At 40.8% G+C, this 22444-nt stretch overlaps 1 pseudogene across 1 annotated transcript; it reads right to left on the bottom strand.

The window, feature by feature from the left end:
- Window positions 1-17104: 17104 nt before the first annotated feature.
- On the bottom strand, window positions 17105-21889 carry LOC147703418 (up-regulator of cell proliferation pseudogene; annotated as a pseudogene). Its single transcript, XR_015297578.1, has one exon. The product of XR_015297578.1 is annotated as an up-regulator of cell proliferation pseudogene (transcript).
- Between the last annotated feature and the right edge of the window lie 555 nt (window positions 21890-22444).

Below are 22444 nucleotides of genomic sequence, written 5' to 3'. Positions count from 1 at the left end.
TCCACGTCACCGATCTTCCGTCGTGTTTATCTGAATACTTTTTGGGGTTTTGAGTCCTGAGGTTTGGTGTGTTTTTTCCTGGCGAGAGTGAGAGGTCATAAACCAGTAATTACCCTGGACACTTCCCCGGTGTTTCAATGCTTTTCATTACCTTCATATTTCCTGTTCCTTCTCTGAGTTCACTTGAGATGCATTTTAAGGCTGCCGATGGGTTATAAATCTGAGATTTATTTGCTGTGTAAATAAGCGGACAGTGTTTGTGCAGAACTAAAAAAAGGTGCATTTGCCCAATAACTATGGGCAAAGGAGTCTTTGTGGCGTGAGAGACTTCTTTATCCCAGATGTATTTCCCATCTCACTTTCTTCGTGTGTTCTTATACCTGATTAAAAGGGAATGCAAACACACATTTTGCAAAGCTGTCCAATCTGAGTTTAATATCGCCTCTGTTATGTTTAGCACTAACTAAAATGCTTCCGAAAGTATTTTGTTTTCTTGCTTACCTATTGATGCTATAGGGAGAACTTTTATCACTTTGGATCAATAAGAAAGAACTGTTTGCATGTAACTGTGTTTGTAATGACAATGTGTAATGGTAAGATGCTTATGAGTTAAGTTGCCTCATGAATATTGAGACTTGACATTTCCGCAAAATTTGTGTATAGGTATGTGATACACCACATTATGAAGTGTGAGAAGAGCTCTTGTTGAGCAAGTGTTTAGGCCAATATAGGCCTGCTATGGCCTAATAGAAATAGAGATGTTAACCTATAACCAACCATGGGTGGATATCAAAGATGATATTCTCTTTTGAATTGGAGGTTTCCCATAATATCATGAACTATCCATAATTTGAATTTGTGTTCAAAGCATAATTTTTGATGATCACTCAGGCGCTTCCACACTGAATAGAGACTAAATGTCATTGAAGTAGTCTAGACTACTAGTAAAGGTGTCTAAAGTGTAAATAAATGTAAATAATGTTTTATTGGTTTGTATAATGTTTAATGTGTTTCTGTACATAATTGATTTTAATAATGGATTCCATTGTCTATGTTTTGTAGCCCTGAAGAAGTCCTCAAAGGGGGATGAAACGCGTTAGCTACTATGGTGCTTTGGAAGAAATGAAATTTAACAGAAAAATCAATAAAGGAATTTGAATAATAAGAAGAATCTGTTGTGACTGTACATTGTACATATACTTCTCTTCGGTGCTGATCAAAATCTCATGACCTAAGGTTTTACATCACTTTGAGCCAATTAGTGTCAAAAGCGCCATTTCTAGGGTGACCAGCACTAACGCCGATTGGTTTTGAGGTAAATCCTGATCTAGTAAGATAGTTAGATGAAATTTACACCAATCACTATTGCCTATTTGAAGTATGTGCAAACACAGGGAAATATGTTAATTTCTAAGTAAACAAGAGTGATCCGCAGCTGCGAAAGTTAAAGCGACGCTGAGGGTGTAAAGATGACCAGGATACCACAGACGACACCTCTCAAAGGTGTTTAAGTGGCGCGCACAGCCGGAAGTCCATGTATGGTGTTTACCTCGTGCGAGCCAGCGCGATAACTACTAACAGCTGGTGCTGCTGCTAGCTCACGCGAGGTAAATGCCATACATTCTTGAGTACTAATAGGAAACCGTGAAAAACATGCACGAGTTTCAACTAAAGCCTGGAGTGATCCCAAGAGGTCCCTCTAAGCAGTGCTTACGCACTGCCTAGTGAGACCTAAGAAGGGGGGGATTAAATGCCCAGGATCACGCAATTTGGTCAGGTTAGGTAACTGGCCATCCCAAAAAGAGGCACACTTTTCCACGAAGGAGATATAGCTCTAATTCTGGTTCATGTTTCAGCAACAACACAGGCTCACTGCAAAATTCATTCTTAAAACAGCGGGCACGGCTAGAAAGGTACTGGAAGGGGGCAAGATTATAAGGGTTTTGCCTAATTGAATGGTGCAAGGAGAAGTACTATCTTATGTATGCAGAGTTGAAGGAAATATAACAAATTATATTGTAAGGTGAATGGGCTAAAATGCTTTTTGAAGCAGTGCATTCGCCAGCGGCTACAAAGGATTGGACAGAGAGTAGTAATATTATGTTTATTTATTGATCTTTAGTAATCAGTATATGGCAATGCAGAAGGATAGTGTGCATTGAATAACTGTGCTTCGTATTATGATGTTTCAAGGATACAATGTGCACACTTTTAATATGTCTTTTAATTTACAGGTGTGTGAATAGGTGTCCTGTAACAAAAACCACTTGTCCCTTTTGTGCCATGTAAAGCGGCAACAAATTATGGCATCAATATCCTAATATAAGATCTCTAAAATAGCATTTCTGATTATGCCAGGGCTCCTTCTATAGGAGGGTTTGAATACTAACTATAACCTTATGCTGCCACGTTCTGCAGATCTACATACAGGAGCTGAAGGTAATGGTAAGAAAAAGTTACAGGGCTGAAATGCCGTTTTGGAGTATGTGCAAAACTACTAACTTGCATGTTTTAAGGGTTTTTGTCAGTTCTTCTCTGAAAAATGTTCCCATGCTGAGATAGGTTGGATTTTTACTCCTGAAAATGGCAGACATAATACTTCTTCCGAGGTTGGATAAAAGTGGAGGTGGAGATTTTCGCATGAGCAGAACTACACCTGCATATTTGCTCATGCTTAAATGAAGTTCACAAATATTTTCTAGGAGTACTATTTCTTGGCCTACTTCTGTAAAGTCTTGTGAATTAAAAACAGTTTTATATCTGCACTTAATGAAAGAACGTGGGTGCACATTATTTCATAACTGGGCAGCTAATTAGGTCTGGAATTAACAAGGACCTTCTGTGTTTATTAAAATGTTGTCTCTCTCACTCTCTCTCCATGAGGGGATTACTCACATCCCCAGGCCAACATATATAACATGCACAGTTGATAAGTGACCTCCTCCAAGCATTACTAAGACCATTCAAAGTGGCCATAATAAAATGTGCAGCGCACACATCATCAAAAGATTATGTATCAAAGGGCAACGCATTTATTGATGGGGAAGAAAAGAGAGTAGCACTGACAGGCTGCCAGTTAGCAATGGTACAAATAACAAGCAGCGAGAAGAACACTAAAGATAACATTGACTCATTACACTCTGACCCAATTAATATTCAGAGGAAGGTAGAGGAGGATGAAAAAGAGGAATGGGTCAAAGGAGGAGGTGTACAAATAAGGAGGGGTTATGGACAGGGTCTAATGGAAAGATATGCTTGTCTTCAGCAATGCTTCCTTTCATCACTCACCTTTTTTCACGGTCCCTCACATGTTGGGCGAGATAGCATGATCAGACTGTTTTCCCTATGTTGGTACAACTCCAAGTTCCGCCAAATAGCAGAAAGACTTTGCAGACAATGCACTGTTTGCGCTCAATACAATACTGGAAAGGGCACACCAACTGTACCTCGTCATTTCCCTCCTCCCCACAGACCATTTGAAAGCCTACAGATGGACTCCACAGACTTGCCTCCCACCCACAAGTACAAATATGTTTTGGTAATAGCGTGCATGTCCAGCAAGTGGACAAAAGAGTATCCCACCAAGAATGTGATGCAGAGACTGGGGCAAAATGCCTTCTAAAAGAACTCATTCCGCGATTTGGGATTCCATCACTCCAGAGCTCAGATAATGAGCCTGCGTTCATCTCCCATGTGATCGCGGAACTATGAAAGGGGTTTGGGGACTCACAGAAATTACATTGCGCCTATCACCCACCCGCAGTGGGTGCTGTGGAGAGGAAGAATGGGGTGTTGAAGAATAAGATTGGAAAAATGTGTGCATCAACTGAACTTTCATGGGTAGATGCACTACCACTAGCCCTGCTGGCAATGAGAAGAACACCAGATAGGGTAACAAAGCTCAGCCCCCACGAAATAGTATTTGGCCACCCCATGAACATTGTAGGTCATATGTCCACAAGCTCCACTATCAATAACAGACAACCTGCTTTTATGTTTTTGCAAGAAATTAACAGAGACCTTACGTTATCTTCACTGCCAGGTTCTGCAGACTCTTCCAGAAGCAGCAACTCCACTGCCACATGACCTGCAGCCTGGTTATTGGATCTGGGTAAAGGCCCACACCCGATGGCACTGCCTACAGCCAAGGTGGAAGGGACCACACCAGATCATCCTAACTACAGCAACAGCTGTAAAGTGCCAAGGGCTGACATCCTGAATTCACAGCTCCCACGATAAGAAAGAAGAAGGGCCAGACAGCAGAGAATAAGTTCCACTAGCAATACCAGTGACATCTGAGGCAACTCTCTGGTACAACCTTCGATCCACCACGCAAGACAAGACCAACGGGAAATAAGAGGCAGATACCTGTGCGGGGCAGGCTAGGCCTCCAACAGAAGACAGAAGGCACCAGAGGCAGTCACCTTCTGCACATGAAAGGTCCAGGCCTCTAGGTATCACTCCTCCTCCGAAAATATCTGTCTACCTACCAAGGGAGTGCCAACTGTCATGAGCTAGTAACCTCTGACAGTACACCATCAAGGCACCAACGTTTTCTTCTAAATGGTTGACTGGCGTCTGCACCAATAGACCCCTAGGAGGTGCAGAGCCGCTAGTTAGAGTTGCTGGTGATGCTCCAATTAGGCACATAGCGTTGCATCACCTGCTAGTTAGATATCAAGGACAAGGCTTTGGAACATCATAGAACTGAATTGAACACTTGGTTAAGGGTATGCAACGACCTAAGTAGACCACAATTACGACAAATGCCAGCAACAAGATCTGGAAGGCTTAGATTTATACAGGTGAGGGTAGAAGAGTAACCCCTAATAATTCATGTAAGGTTATTGTGTCCTGGAATAAAATTAATTAGTGAGCTGGAACTAACTGTGCCAAATCCTCCGTTATTGAGTGGGTTAAGAGACCTTATCTTGCAAGACATCTCGTTCCCCACTTTTGGACATCAAACAACAGCACAAGATATTGCAGACATGCGACTTGACATTTTGGATTGCGTGATTTATGCAATAGAAGAGATCGGATCTGGTCTTATCAAAGACAATAACTGAACAATTCAGACCCCCCAGGATTTTGCGGCATAGATTTGCAAATTTAGCGGCACACAAATGGAAATTTAGCGGCACAAAAATGGAAATTTAGCGGCATTATTGCGGCACTTCATTTTACTTGAAATCATTCCTGTTCAGCCTTAAATCAATGTAAACTGATTTAGCAGAGTTTTCCACTGTGAAATAGGCATGTTTAAAGTCTTTAAAGTCTTTGTTGCTCTACAGAAGCAAAGCTCCAATCTGCACCTCGTGAGAGAGGTCCCTATTTCTCCCTGGGGTGTTCTAGCACCCATGTATTCACCCCTGCTGAGGCACCGCAGTCTCCTGGACCCGTCCAAAATGTGCTACACCTGCGGGCCAAGAGGAGTGTTTGCCCCAGGGCAAGAGTGAGTTTTCTTATATACCAATCTGCTCGTCTCCATCTGCACATGACTTAGGTTTGGAATGAAGTCCGCAATTAAATAACAGCAGAGGTGTGTGTGCAGGGTTTTAAGCTCATCCTCACTATGATGGGAAAGAGAGAACCCCTCACCTGTTCCATTTACAGTGCCAACGTCTGTGTTCCCCAAAGCAAGGGTTTACGTCTTCACGCCCTGTGTCAATGTTACATTGTGAATGTATGTGATCAAGCATATAGTGCAAGACTATACTGCATTCAATGGCCTTGGGAGGAATGGGGCCCCATCTGAAGGGTTTGTGACCCCTGAAGAGTTGCCCCCTCGTGTTACGCCCTTGCCCAGTCCTTTGGGCCTTTCAGATGTGCTGAACTTGGTCAAACTCCCATAGTCACTGAACAGAGCAGTCCACCTTCTGACAGCAGCAGAAGTTAGACTAATACCCCCTAAGCCGAGGGGGTGGGGGAGAGGTATTTCTCCCAGTGCCTAAAAATTAATGTGTCTTTCTGTAATGCAAAAGGGCTCGGATACCTTCGGGTTAAGTTTGCGCTAATTAAAACTGCAAGAACAAAAAAAAGACCTTCAATCAAATTCAAACGAAACAGGACAAAATATGTTTTGTTGTTATTGATACCCTAGTAATCTAACCTGCAAGAAGCCAATTAATTTTTAAACGCACGGATAGTATCCAACTTCTGTTACATAGCCTTTGATAGGTGCATGAATATACAAGGGCATTTATTAGCAGGTTTGAGAAGTCAACATCAAACGAACTTATGAACTGCCAAACAAGGAACCAGCAAGCTGCCACAGACAAGTATGGCAGACTGACCCGAGCCTTGTAAATGGGAACGTTGCTTTGGTCCTTGTGCCTTTTTGATTTTGCAATGAAATTATTTAAGTGGTTTCCTGTGGTGTAGAAAGAAAAATGTATGTGCATACAGTAAGTATGCTGTCGAGGTAATGCGAACGGCCGCAGCTAATGCTGCAAACTGCAGGAAGCTTGAACACAACTAAGTCATGCCAATCTGGCCAAACACAAAAGACTTCTATATACGTATATGAATATAAAACTATAAATCATAAAGCTTGGTTTGTGTTCTTGACACTACCGCAATTAGGCCTAATTACGTAGATTTTCTGATGGGTTTCTGACAAATGTTCATCCTAATAAGCTATGGAAGCAAAATTCGGTAATGGCAAAAGATTGTGAATAGCACCACATAGCGGTTTGTGTTTGAAGGTTAACTGTTAAGCATTCATCTTTTTTGTCTCTAGTAATTTATTTAGTTCGACTTGAAACATAAGTGTTTGTGCGCGTGAAAAAGTGCAGCTGCCAAAATATTAACCAGTTGAGGACTAGTGTCAGCGTTAATTTCGCTCTAATAAACGACTCCCCGATGCTTTTTAGAAGTCTGTAATCTAGAAAGAGCTGATGAGCTATGATGTATAGAACAGGATTGTGTTTGCAAGCATTGACTTCAACTGTCGAATTAATTTGCTGCAGGTCAGATGATAGGATTAGTTAAAGATCGCAATGTGGTTTGACTAAAAATAGCTTCAGAAGGGACCACTAACAAAACGGTATTTTCGCGTATTCCCTAATGCCGGCCGCAGTAAGAAGAAGGTAGGTATTACAGCTGTACGCTCCACCTAGTGACGTATGCGCGTATAGCCAATAAAATGTTATCATTTCTTTTCCTGCCTGCCGGAAACCTTTTTTCGCGGCCAAAACGGTAAATATTGCGGTAATCGCGCCCCTCTACTGATTTCGCAATTATTTTGCAAATCCCGAAATCGCGAAATGCTAGAGGGTCAGACAATTGAAAGAAAGGAACAATGCAAATACGAGAAGAATGGACTGAAAATAGCCATCATTGTTAGGAGCAATATTGACACCAGTCCCAGGGATAATAGTGACTGCGCTGATAATAATATTTGCAAAGGACATTGAAATACCATTCATCCATGGCCGGCAGGGAGGTGAGGGGTTAGAAGATAGTGATTTGGTATCAGATGGAGCAATGAAGAAGCCATCTTTCATGTATGATACCAAATGATGTAAGCTTTTAGACCCTGCTAAGTTGACATAAAAAACAGTGCACAAATGATTGTACTTTTTTAGGTTTGGTCAAGAATAATACGTGGCAGGTAAGATACTCATGTAGACCCAGACATTTCAGCATAGCACATTTTGCAATATGTCTGGTCCTTTCTATTATGTTGCAATTATTAACTGGAAAAGCACCAGACTTATATCTTACATTACAGTGGAAAGTCCCAGAAGCTGCCCACTTGGGTCATGTGGTCAGCAACAGTATGGTTCGGACCTTACATGGTATACGACTGTTTCAGACCCTTGCTAATTGGTCAAATGACTGGGGCTTAATTTGTGCTATGTATGTGATGATGCCACATCCTTTGTGGTTTTGGCCTATAAAAGCTGTCACCAATGTCACATCTTTGGACATTCAGTGGCTTTGCTGATGTCTCCGTGCTGCAAGATAATTTGCTGTTTGTTGGTCTCCAATAAACTTTGCTATCTTATGTGCTGACAGAGAGTCGTATGTGTCGAATCATTTATTATTTCGATTTCAGCTTCTTATGATCTCAATTCCTGTAATGTGATTGCTTGGAAAAGGTCCCATGAAGTCATTCCTGTGATGTCATTATGCTAATGATTGTATTTGAAACCTGCAACATCCTACTTAATTTTTGTCACACAATGATGTTCGGGGTGACACAGGCAAGAAGGACCCTGTATTGATTGTTGAATTCGCTCTATGTTGTGTAAATATGATGATAACTGTGGTTTTTAATAACCTCAAGGTGCATCACAATCAGACTCTATGGACATTGAATACATATTGATTAACAATCCGATCACCCCTACTCTTTATCTTCTGCCTAAAGTTCATAAACCAGGAAGAATACTTAAGGTAGACCAATCATTGCAGGAATCGACTCAATCTACTATAACTTGGGTGCTTTCGTTGATGCAGAACTCCAACCCCTCATGCGGGATCTCCCATCTTTCATTAAACACCACCAAAGATGTCCTACAAAAACCAGAGAACATAGTCTGGCAAAAACGACTATGTCCTATCTTCAATCAATGTCACCAGTCTCTACACTTCAATCAAACACACATATGGAATTGCAGCAACTAGAAAATTCCTACAGACCAGATCTGTCCACCTTACAGCCAGAAACAACATGATACTGGATATGTTGGAATTTTGCCTATTTAACAACTACTTCCTTTTTAATGGCAACTTTTTCATACAACTCCAGGGTACAGCCATGGGGGCCAACTTTGCATCCCTCTATGCCTGCCTCCTGATGGGTGAGGTAGTGAGACACTGGCTATGGGGAGAAAGACCAGATGACCTCACCAAGAACATCATCATGTGGGGCAGGTATATTGATGACATTCTACTGGTCTGGCAAGGACCTGAAGAACATCTGAAACTGTTCATTGACTCATTTACCCCCAAAAAATGGGGAATCAAGATCACACACATCATTTCTAAAACTGAAATTGAATACTTTGATCTCACAATCTACATTGAGAACAACAAACTGCATACGAAAAAACACAGAAAACCGACCTCCGCAAATTCAATTTTACATGCATCTGGCAGCCATCCAAGTCACACCATTGCCAATATTCCAGCGGGCGAATACAGTCGAGCACGCATGAACTGTAGCACAAATAAAGATTATACAGTAAACTTCAACTAAATCACTCAACGCCTCAAACAACGAGAATATAAAGTCCAAGCTCTAAACAAAGCTCAGAGGAGATTTGCTGACACTGAACGACACCAGTTGCTAAATAACAATCGCACAAGAGAAAACAAATCAGTAATCCGATTCAGTACACAATACAACAGCGGACACCAATATATCTGAAAAACCCTGAACAAAAACTAGCACCTTCTGAAAGAGAACCCAACGATATCCAGAGTGCTCAATGATAAATCGCAGCTTAGCTTTTCCAGAAGTAGGAACTGAAGAGACATCCTATGTCCATCCTTCCTGGAAATAAAATCGGATTCCACCAAGCTTTTTCCACAACCAAAAGACTTCTAGACCTGCTTAAATAGCTCAATATGCAAATTGGGGAAATCAAGAACAAAAGAAGTTACTATCAACGGCAAAGTGCGCAAAATAAACAACTTTATCAATTATGAAAGCACCAATGTAATCTACCTCATCTCTTGTTCATGTGATCTACACTACATTGGGAGCACCATCAGGCCTCTGAAAATCCAAATCCAAGAACACTACCAAAACATCCATAAGTCAGACACCAGACAACCTCTAGTGGAACATTTCTTGACACAACATCATCAATGCAACTTCACTTTCATTGGCCTCAAAAAACTGAAACAACACCAACGAGGCCGAAACTTAGAACTACGTCTTCGTAAGGAAGAAAGTTGTGGTGGTTCAGAAGGAGGGACACGGAGACCAGAGTGAGGTAAATGTGGCTTTATTCTAATAAAGGTCTTTTTCTTCCGCTGGATTAGTCTCTCTCGCGCTAGGGTTGCAGGGTCCAAGGTGTCTGTAAGGAAGCGGGATCTTCTGGGATTCGTCCGCCACTGATCTGCATCTGAGGATGCCCGTTCTTCTTCCCTTGTCATGTTCCAGCGCCACATGCGGAAAGGGAAAAGAGAGGACTCTTAGCGTTTTTGTTCCGGCTATAACGTGCTCCAGGGGGACCAGGGAAGTGCGGACACCGGTGCTTTGGTGCATTACAACGTTTCACAGTGTACAACTGGTGAAGGGTATTATGGTGAGGAAAGGAGGTATATGGGAGTGAAGGGGTAAGTATGATGACGCTATGTACACGGCGTTGCCACGCCTTCCCAGCCAACTCGATACGTGTTGACGCACCTGTGTGAGCCACATTCCTCCGTGAGTGTGGCTGGGCGCTGCGTGATAACGCTGGCCTCCAGGCACTGCTTCTCCCGTCTTCTGCTCCTCCCCGCACTCCTTGCTCGATCCTTCTCCGTCCTCCACGCTCTCTGCTCGCTCTCCTCTCTTCTCCCATGTGTCGGGACACACGGTTCCTTCCTCTTCCGGCTTCTTGTCCACTCCTCGAGATGGGGCGTCACAGGGGGGCGGGCCTCCTTCCTCTAAGCTGCTCACTCGGCACAGTAGAGCGTCATAGGTGGTTGTGTCTTCTCCTGTGTGATCGACCTTGTTAAAGGAACAGTCCTCTCTTCGTGTGGGATGTTGATTCCACCATGCTTCGGACTCCGTTTCCCAGGCGTCCTGATGCGGTGAGAGAGAGAAGTCTGAAGGATTGTCAGTAGTCCACCAGTCCAAATCGGGAGTGTCCCCCGCCTCCCTGCTACAAAAGAACACTTATCATAGGCCTGCAGATGGTCGAAAAAGGCCTCAATAAAGAACATGAGTGGCATCACTGGCTTTAAAACGACGAAACTAACAATCAGGCCAGCAGTCCACTCATGAATACAGAGCCAGGTCATTCGAACACACAACTTCACAATTAACTGTGAAAACTGCATTTGTCATAGAAATGTGTGTAAAAAAGTTGTTCAGACTGTAACCCCATAAGAAAACTTTCCTCTTCCTAGGTCACATATGATATTTTCCCTTGGGATAACCCATTTAAATTATGTGTCTTCAACCCAACTCCCCACAAAGCTCAGCTACCTGCTGGGTTAACTATAATGCCTCACTTCGCACTTCATCATTTCCTGTGTACACTTACCCAGTTTTGGTATTCTCCCCTTGATTATATTGTCCCCATTATATACATTTTTTATATAGCCTTAATCTCCTGCTTGAACTCATATCTTGCTGTTTCTCTTACTGAATACTTCATAAATTAATAAAAGGGACCTATACCATCCTGGCCCACTGCTTTCTTCTCTTTTCCTTTCTTCCATGATGTCACAAGCCAACTTCAATGGTCTTATATTTCGGCCGTCTTTTCGTTAGCTTAAGCTTGGAACACACATGTACACATATTTGATTATAATCTTAAGGGGTTTTTCCCGCTTTTGCCCTGCTGTAATAACCATTTAAAAAAAGCGGTGGAGCTCTCATGTTCCATTCAATTTTATTCCCTCGAATCACCGTCCCAATTTTGGTGGACATTTGATCTGCAAATAACCTGTTCTTACACGCCATCAGTTAACCTTGTGAATTTTCTTTTTACTATTACTCTAGTTCATTATTTCATTAGACTTATGTGGGCTTTTTCCAACTTTCACTTTTAGCATTGAACAACTCCAATATAGCGGCGGTGCACATACGTTTTACATGCCACCGCTCTTCAATATCATCGATCCGCCTGCGGTGGTTACACACACTGTAATAAATTTTGTAGCTGTACGAACATGTCTTATATCCATCCTGTCTTTCATGGAGTATCGTGTTTAAAAAATATTGTTCGGTTGGAGACATTGTATTGGTAAGTGCATCGTGCAGGTATCCCGCGAGGCTTCAATGTTCTTTATTGTTCACGCGACATGCGGGTGTTATGTACCATGCTCATTGTTATTGTTTGAATATGTGGCTCACGTACGCTTGGTGGGTCCGTTCAGTGGAGGTTCGAGCGAGGACCGATAGACACCGTTGGACTTGCCACTGGAAGGACGCTCCTTCGTGCTGGGTGGAGTTGTTATTCAATAAACTCATAGTACGACATTACTGGATTGCTTGGACATTTATACTTTCAACATTTGGCGACGATCGGGGATGCTCCTTTGTGCTGGGTGGAGTTGTTATTCAATAAACTCATCTTACGACATTACTGGATTGCTTGTATATTTATACTTTCAATAGACATATTCTGCCATTTAGTCTTTCCACTACTCGTAATTTCACTTCCAGTAATATTAGTAATTAGACTTTCGGGTCACCTCACCTTTGCTCTTCATTTAAATGGCGATGTAACCACTACCACACATCGAGGACTTACCCTAGGACCCGCAAGAGACATCTCTTTTAATGACTATCAAGTAAGTGTCAGTGTCACCCTAGCATGGCCGTCTCTCTGTTCTGGCTGGTTGTGCAACGCTGCATGACAGCCCGTAGCACTTCATGCTCCTCTTTCCTCTTAGCTTCTATTGTACACGCAAATATGAAGCGCGCACCTCTGCAAGGCCGTTTCTTCGGTCTGGTCGGCTGTATGCTGCTGTATGGTACTCCGTAGCACTCAATGCTCTTTTTTTGTTCTACTTTTATTTTTTACGCTATATGAAATGCAGGCTCTTGTTGCACTCCCAACTCCCTATACACGTTTTTCTTCACTTCCCTACGGTAAAAATTAGCCACTAGACATAGGCTACCTCAAAATGTTACATATTTTGCCAAAAGATAAAGTGTTCAGATTATCTTGAGTTTGATTATATACGGACCCTTGACACATTTTAAGTTTACCTATATTAATATCTGTATATCGTTTTTTCCTTCCTTTTAAAATAACATTCATATTGTGCCTGTTAACATACTCTAATATGTGATTTGAGTTGTAAATGTGTATTAAGCCTGTCTCTTTGTACTAACAAGACTACATCATTGTGTTTCATTGCTGTAAGCACATCATATCACCATAAAACTATTGGGGTACCTATGAAATACCAAGACCCAAATCTGCAATATGTTCTGTCTTAGTTTTTTCAAAAATGTTCCTTTCCAAAGCTATTTCTTAATGTCTTGGAACATATTTTAAACAACACACTTGTCCTTGCAGAAATTGGATTTTAATCACAATGTTCCACTAATAACTCGAAAATGTATAGATTCACCGTTGACATTGTGATGTTAGAATGTAAAGACTAGGTATTGTGCATCTTAAAAACTGAGTTAATTCCTTCCTATTTTTATATGATTTGACCCTGCATGAATTGACGCACAACTGAATATTTATAATATTTTTAATGTAATAACCGTTTCCTCACATCAATTTTTTCCTGACATGCACATCAAACTGCTAACCCTGCTTGCCAGCACTAGTCCCTTTTCCGCTCTCTCGTTTTTGCAACCACTACCCTCTGTCTGTGACACAGGCATGTCCACACAGACTTTAATTAACGTTAGGTTCACTCCACCTCCCTAAGGACCCTAGGTAGACTTGTTTTATATTATCCTCTGTCCTAAATATCCTTGTTTAACATCTATACTTCACATACAACACCATTGTTTTTTCTCCATCCATCCCTTTGCACACTTGGATGGTGTCCCTCTTCTTCTTGGAGTAACTCTGTGCCTGATTATTGACATTCTCTTCTCTTTTCTCCAATGCAGCCTTGAGAAAGCACTAGCTCTAACAGCCACATAGGGCAAAACATGTGTCGGCTGTTCCTTTTTCCTAAGTTTTGTACTATGAAAAAACAAAAACAAGTAAAATTATCATAATATTGTAATGAATTAAAAGAACTACTTTCACTCAAATCAACCAGGATCAATGTGTGTTATTTGAACGAGGAATTATCCTTTGAAAATCATATTCTTTTGGAAAGGAGGTACACCTGCTCACAACCCTTCACATATTGATTAATGAGCGATATGTAGGGTTAATTTAGAATTTGCTGGATGCAGGACATCCACCAAATTTTGGTAGATGGTCTACATCTGACAATATTTGATGTCTTGTCTACTGTATTTAGAGTGTTTACTCACTTATATATTTTAAATGAGGCAAGGGAACATCTGACAGATTTTGGGGGATATGCACATGAACCACATTTTAATCCTTTGATGGCGAGTTTCGAGACACTTTAAATTGATTAAATATTCATTCTCATCATGTGTAGTGTATGGGTACATTAACGAGCAGCATTATTTGTTGGTCACCTGAAAACTTCAATCGACAAGTGCTCTTTTTAATATAAATATATATTTATATATATATATATTTATATATATATACACTCACATTCAAATAAATAACTTTAAGCAATGACCCATTGTGATGCTTTAAATGATTACTTTATTTGACGATCATAGTTTCATATTTTGAAAAACAAGCTAGTAGCACAAACATTAATCAATAACTGCGGCCAATGCTGTTCATTCCAACTGAACGTCTCCAGGGCAAGTTTACAATGTAATTCTTATAGTCATACAGTTTGCTGAAACTCCTGTATGTCCCTTTATTCCTTAAAATGTTTCCTCTTATTGGTAAATATGAACACCAAAAATACGCAATATGTGTATCTATATTGCCAAGCACATCGTATGATGTAGCAAAAGTCGTCACCTCCTCCGTCTCAGATTCCTATATATATATATATATATATATATATATATATATATATATATATATATATATATATATATATAGATATATATATATATATATATATATATATATATATATATATATGTTGCAGTACCTAGAATCTGTTTATTGTTGCCAAGTATACCAAATGTCCAATTGTTACCTAAGATTAAACTGACAGGAAGAATTACACCTTGAAAAAATCCACAAAATGGCTCGATAGATTTGAAATGCTGTGGTTAACCCTGGGACTACTGTTGTGCTACACTTGAGCAATATTTGATGAAAATGATGGTACATTATTGTTTTCTTCCCAAGACTATTTTTTTTTTTTTAAATAGATGCAAGTTAATCCATCCTTAAAAAATGAAGCTCTAGCACCATGGAAGATAATTAGATTGTCAGGTTGTTTTACCAGAACAGAGATCAGCTCACCGACACCCATCATGGTAAGGTTTGTTCCAGGATTGAGTGACCCCTTGCAACCCCTGTACATGGTACCTGCATCCCCTGCAAAGTGTTTGCTTTACTGCTACACACACTAGTATAACTACCTTCCTCAAGGTCATTTGGGTACTGTGTCCAGTCCTGGACTTTTCAATGAAATCAATGATGTGTAGCTGAAAAGTTCAGGCCTGTGGACAAAGTGAGTAATTACCTGGGTTGGAGTGAAGTGGTCACCTTTAAACATATAAACTGTTTGTCTCACCTTTTCCCGTCCCCTCGCAACAATAAAAAACAATGCAAAGCAAGCAATGAGCACCACTCAAGTAGATAGTTTACTATGAGTGAGCATATATAGTGCAATACAATAAGAGCTCGAGGAGAGAGTATATGTATATAACAGTTTGTAAAGCATCCTGTCAAACCCTAAACTACAGCATTAGATATACACAAAGCACAGGGACTATGGCCAGGGCCACTGGAATTATATAGCAATGGAGAAGAAAATTATGCGGCATAGTTGACTAAAATATGCAGCAAGAAAAAACAAATTCTATGGTACTTTTTGAGGCCATGCTATTTCGCTATTTTGTAATTGTAAAACACATCAATACCATCTGGGCAAATGTTTCACAAGATTAGTACCAGTTTCGCTCCTGAATACTGCAATCAACAATTAATTGAAAGGTGACCAGTCTGCAAATTATGCATGCAGTTGATTGAGCATAATGTGGTTACTGCGACAAATACATAATTATGCAAGAACGTCTGCAGTGGCTGAATTGCAGAACTCCAGTGACCATGGATATGATACAATTGCCACCAGTCAGAGGTGCAGCACACCCTCAAAGCAACTCAAAATAACATATAAATACGGGGGTGCCAGCAGTGACCAATCAGAGTAGGACAAAAGAAATGTCTTGCAAATGCAGAACGTGTAAGTCTTCAAATTTCTCCTGGTACCTTCTTCAGAGGTATAGCTCTATAGGAACAAATATTCCATCAGCGACCCCACCGATCAGATGACATCCCTTTTACTAAACATGTTTTGCTCAACCAATGTTAAACCAGTTTGTAGTTCTCTAATAATACATTCAGACACCAAAATATAATTCTCATTCACTGCAATTCACTAATTCCAGATTACTGCACCACAAGCAAGAATAACATGACATTATGCTTTCGATTTCAGAATACAGTGTATAATGGCACAAATAAAGTGTACGAAGGTAAATATTTAAGCCTTATTGCCCACTGACCAATCTATACAGTAGGCATGGTATTATTTTTTGTACTTTCTGATTTGTGTACACTCTTGTGTTTGCTGTATCTAGTGGGGTTTAAATGTAAAATTGTACGGCTTGCTTCTTGAATTTTATAACTTTTAATATTGTGGAATGAAAAGCATATTTCTGTTTATAAATTTGCATCATTTGGTCACATAATTAGTTTGGCATCATTTGATGATCACTGTATATGTGCCGTCAACGTCATCATTATTCTTTAACTACCAAAAGCCACTTAACTCACAGGAGAAACGCACCATGGACTCACTGGGGGTGCCAGACCATATAGAATTATGTAGCTTTAGTCTCTTTCAAAATAAGTCAAACGCCTGGATCCGGGTTCAGAGCTATACATAAGGGTGAATGGTCACTGCCACTCCCAGTGTCAGTTGGGGCATCACATTCGGAGGCCAAATTTGTTTTTTTTAAAACACATTTTCACATTGCAAGGTGAGGTGCACGGAGGATTTCCCTGAAGTACTGCGAGTATTTTCTATCCTTTTGGTGGGCTCCACTTGACTCTACATTTATTTATGGATAAAAAATGGAATAGAACTTACAAGTTGAATCTATCCACACCGCGATAACCTGATTTTAATCTTAGTCCAGCTCATCTGTGAAATTAAATAGTGTATATGTGACCATGTGGTTTGTGGCTGCTTACATGTCATTTGTGTGATGCACCACTCTTACTGTTTCTAATCATTTTTTGTTTTCACAAGAAATGTTTCTTCTAAACTTTGCAAAGCCTTCTCTTTTGTGAGCTCTTTCCAATCATCGTGGATTTCGGCTGGCAGAGCTCCGTACGCCTGAGCGAACTGATCATTGTACTCTTTAAAGACAAACTTCCAGTAATCTGAAGCAGTGAGACTGTCATCTGGCTGGATCTTCCAATCAGGGTAAAAATTCCGATAGTCTTTATAATGGCACGATTTCCATTCTGTGTCACTATTTTGGAAGGTATGATCAGAACACACTCTTGAAGTGCATATTGCATTTACCAGTATGGTCGTTCTTATGTTTCTGTATTGGCCCAATCCTACAGGTCTATGGCTAGATGCAAAATGTTCCTTGTGCACACTTGCTCCAGCGTCACAAGGAACTTTGCAAAATGGGCACTGTTTACCACATCCATAAAGTTTCAGAAATAGCTCATCAACTATCCTAACTGGGATATCTGTTAGTCTTTTCTCAATTTCGATCACTGCGAGTTCTTCCAGGATGTCTTTTTTCAGCCTGTCGAGAAAGTAGTTGACATGCTTTACAAATTCTGATACATTAAATTTGGTTTTGAAAGCAATCACTGCTGTCGAGCCTTCTCTAATGCAAATGTCACTTTCTAATACTGTGCTGAATTCTTTTAAGAAGTCAGCCACGCTTTCTTGGTTTTCTGACTTGGACAGAGCTGTTTTAACTTTTCTTTCAATTTCAGAATAGATTTTTGTGTCCAGAGTACCAAGGCCCGATTCATTTTGATAGTTTTCTAAAATACGTTCCCAAATCCATGCTTTAACAAAAGATTCATAATTGGATGTATATGACAAGACGAGTTCAAAATCATGTTTTTCCAGGAGATACCTCAAGGCATTGTATTGGAGAAATGATCTACAGCTGAATGCTTCTGAGCGATTGTCATCCATCACTTCTGTTCCGAGTCGTTTGTTAACATACTCAACAAGACTTGGCTTAAGGCACTCAGTACAGAAATATTCAGCTTTTGTTAGACAGGCATCTTTCTCCTGATAAACATCCTTAAATGTGGAGAAATACTGGGGTTTAAGTGTTTTTACGTGGTGATGAGGATCGTTTTCTTTGAGGAAGTTGTCGTGCATTTCCTGGAAGAAACTAGCTGCGTGCCCTAGAATGTCACGCTTCAGGTCCACCTCCATTTGAGGAGTGATGTCAATCTTGTCAGCTTTCTTCTGTTCAACGTCTTCATTGATCATACGCAGCAGTTCTTCACAGTAGGTGTCGTTATAGTCACCTCTCTCAGCAACTTTTTCCCTAGCGAACTGCTCACACGTAGCCATTATGACGTCTGAGGGATAACAGTTTGTTTCAAAGTTTTCCATTTTATTATCCTTTTTATTGAAGAATGCATGGTACTGATTTATAACATTGTGCAATTGCTTCATTGGGTATTTCATAAGTCTTCCAATTAAACTTCTTTTCTCTTCCGGTGATTTACCTTTATAACCTTTCAAATTCATACTTTGTGCCAGTTCATTATATGCTGGCCCGCGATTCTGCATGTCTTCGAGCACTTGCCATTTCATTTCTTCATGAACCTGAATCTTCTTCAAAGGGCTGCAGGGCAAGCTGGAGAATGCACTTGTCCACATGGCTTCAAATGCGGTTTCCAGCTCTTCCTCAGTCAGTTTGTTTTCCCTTGTTTTACAGTCTTCCAGCAGGCGCTCAACGTGACCTTCAATGCTGGCTCTACAATCGGCTAAAATACGGTCTGTTTCAATCCGGCTTTTTCGAATAGTAAATGCATCGTTAAGTTTACTTCCTAAAGTGTTCTTAAGTTCTTGTTGTAGACGTTGAGCACTTAAAATAAAATCACCTTTGTATTCTTCCACAAGGCGAACATTTTTTGCCCCACTCTTAAAGTAGTCTTCAAGATCTTTTAATATGACCTGCCCTTTTTGATTGATTTTCTGATCTGCTTCTAGTTTTATTTTCTTGAAGGCATGTTCAGCTTGATCAGGTGACTGGTTCTGAATTTTAGTTACTCCTCTAGTTATCAATTCTTGCACCTCTTTGCGGAAAGCCCATTCCCAGTCACCATAAGTCCTTGACAGCTGGTTATAGGCTGCAGCAGCGAGACTATTTCTAAAGCTGAAGATGAATCGTTCGTGCTTCACGGCGTTCCACAGACTCTTCAACCACTCGATGAAAGAGGGTATATCTTGGGCAGTCCTGGTCTTCATGAACTCAAACAGGTACATCTTGAGCTCATGGACGCTCTCGCTGTATCCCAGGTTCACGGGGGCCATGGGTGGGACTCCGTGCCATAAACCAGGGATGTACCAAGTATGTTTCTCAGTATCATATTCAATGATATCGGAGAATGTGCTCTCCTTGCTCTGTTTTTCCATCACACTTGCAGCCTTGGTCATCTCATTCAGCTGCTCCAGGAGTTTTTCTCTGTCTCTCATGTTTTTTCCAGCAGCAGAAACATCACTGACATTTTGATGCACAAATTGGCAATTTATTTTCTTTCCTATTTTTTCCATTCTGAGGAAAGCATGGACCACAATCTGCAGAACATCCTTCATCTCTGTGGCATTCTCCATGGCCAAGTTAACAATAGTGATGTCACTTAGCCCGATCACCATGGTTGCCAGCTCGTTGTCATGGTCATAGCTGTCTTCCAGCGTCATCAGTTCTGGGGCCTTCAGTCCTTCGGTGTCGATAACGAGGATGAAGTCACAGCCAAGTTCCTTCTTGAGGTTATCGTCCACTTTAATAAGTAACATGAAGGCGCCGCGTGTGCATCTTCCGCTGCTCACAGAGAACTGGAGCCCAAACATGGTGTTCAGGAGGGTGGATTTACCAGTGCTCTGCACGCCCAGAACTGTGATAACTAACATTTTGCTCCTTCCGCCAAGTTTTTTGTTGAGAGCAGTAAAAACATCTGTTATCCACTGCAAGGGAATGTTAGAGACGTCTCCATCGATGAGCTCTAAAGGGAACCCCTCTAAAAGAAGGTTGACCGCAAAGTCTGGTAGATTAGAGAACTGATGTTTCTTTTTATTGAATTTTTCCTTTTTTACCAAGAACGCTTCTGACTCATACAGCTGTCCCACCTCACGCATGAAGTGCTCAACTCCCAAAGAACTCTCACATATTCTTCGATCTAGTTCAAGCAGTTTTTTTTTGTCCTTTCCTGGGGTCTTGAGTTGCTTTTTGTAGTCTTCCCTTAAGCTAGAAAGATTCTTTCTTGCAATTTGATCCAAATTAAGTTTAATCCATTTTAGGAAATAATGCTTCTTCACTTCGGATTGCTCTTCCAAGCCAGATAAAAACGCCTGTATGTTTGCTGGCACAGGGTCTTTATGTTGTTGTGTGCGAAGCTTTAATAGCTCTTTCTTCAGCTGAGATCTATAGGTCTCTACTGGGGTATCCGCTTGTCGTTTCATTCTGCACATTTCCTTTTCTACTCTAGTCACTTCCCTCCATAGACCTGCCTGTAGTCTCATGGTTTTCTCTTTGTACTCCACCACACTGGTGATCTTTGCAGTGATTTGCTTAGCCCACTGTCTGGCACGGGTGCATTCCTCAGAGTCCTCATCTACTTTGATACCCAGATTCCGAGCTGTAAAGCCCATACTTTGTACAGACTTTGGACAAGTGGACGTTTTTAAGATGCACTTAATGCTATTCTGTACATTTTCCACAAACTGGGCATCATTCATTGTTTTATCTTTTAATATTATACGAGACTCGTTGTTTTCTTGTGCTGATGTCAAAGACTGAATATACTCCTGTGTTTTATAATTGATTGCCTTTTCTGGGAGAAAGAAATACAATTTCCTTAATGACTCACCAAGAGATGACAACTTTTGAAAAGCTGACTCATTAATATTATTAGTAAATATAAACACAGCTGATGATTCCTGTAGTAAGAAGCTAAACTGTAGCCAATGAGACTCAATATCCCCCCTTAAATTTGTAACCGCAACAGGTTCAGGGAACACATCAGAATTCTTCCTCCCCCCAGGAAAGTACCAGGAGATCTCCACCAACCCATCCGAGATCCTCCGGGGCACATTCCCAGATTCCATCTCTCTATGGATGAAGAAGTCATGGTGCTGCTGAGGGGGGCTGACAACCTCATTCAGAATCTTGGACTTGGATAAGCTGCAGCTCCCCAAACGCACAAAGGAGATGGTGGGCATCTGAGTGAGCACCAGGCTCTCTTCTTTACTCGAAGCTCCATCTCCCAGACTCGCAGGCTTCCACTGCCTTACGATATCTCTCATGGCCCAAAGCAGGAATGTGCATTTGGAGCCATCGCTGGGAGGCAGTAATAGTGGAAGAGCAAAGTGGCACATGGACATTTTTTGCAAAATCTCCTGCTGTAAGATGCCATCTGAACAATGCAGGAGGACACAGAGGACGTCCAAGGGGTGGATGGAATCTAGGTGGTTGTCAAAATCAACATGTCCCACAGTTTTGTTCTTTCCAACATTTCTGTTTTTATCAGTATGGTCAAAGTTCGTTTGTTTCACTTTTGTTTGTCTTGCAGTCACATTCAGTGACATGAGCTTTCTCATAAAACACAAAGGAATATCTTCTAACCTCTTAATTTTAAACTCTGTGATACTTCCTGCGCACAATTTAAGGATGTCACACGACGAAAGCTTCTTGTTTTCATAAGAATTCATGTTCAGGTTACATCGTATTAACTCATAGTCTTTTCTTACATCTGCAAAGACAAAAACGAGAAGTTGAAGAAGGTGCTCTCTTTTGCCATACTTTAATGCAGAATAACTACTTTGCAACAGTTTGAATTAGAAAAGCCAATTTTATGTTAATGTCCAGGGGTCTCGTTTACCAAGATTCAAAACAAGAAATCATAAATAAATAAACACATTTGTTGATTTATATAACATAGCTTATCAACCCTGAGGGTATCCTCCAACCGTCCATGTCCAGACGGAGATTAAGTGATTTGCCCATAATCACAGGATGTTGAGTCGACCCTGAGACTCGAATCCAGATACCCAGCTCCCGAGCCAGCAGCTCTGGCCGCTGCACCACATGAATTGCTACTAAAACGATTTGCAATTTTGTATTTGGAATGTACTAAAATGGATTTGATAAAGTGGTTTGAACATTCTCAATGACGTTTATCTGAATACATTTGTATTTTGCAAACTGGTCTACGATTGTGAGAAACGCTTTCTTAAACGAGAATATAGAAAATATGTCCTCAAAAAGGCAATCTCTAAAGTGAAAGATGTGACAAGGGAAGAT

This window comes from Lissotriton vulgaris, chromosome 7 (genome assembly GCF_964263255.1).
Source record: "Lissotriton vulgaris chromosome 7, aLisVul1.2, whole genome shotgun sequence".
Taxonomy (NCBI): domain Eukaryota; kingdom Metazoa; phylum Chordata; class Amphibia; order Caudata; family Salamandridae; genus Lissotriton; species Lissotriton vulgaris.
This window is presented reverse-complemented; position numbering and strand designations above follow the sequence as displayed.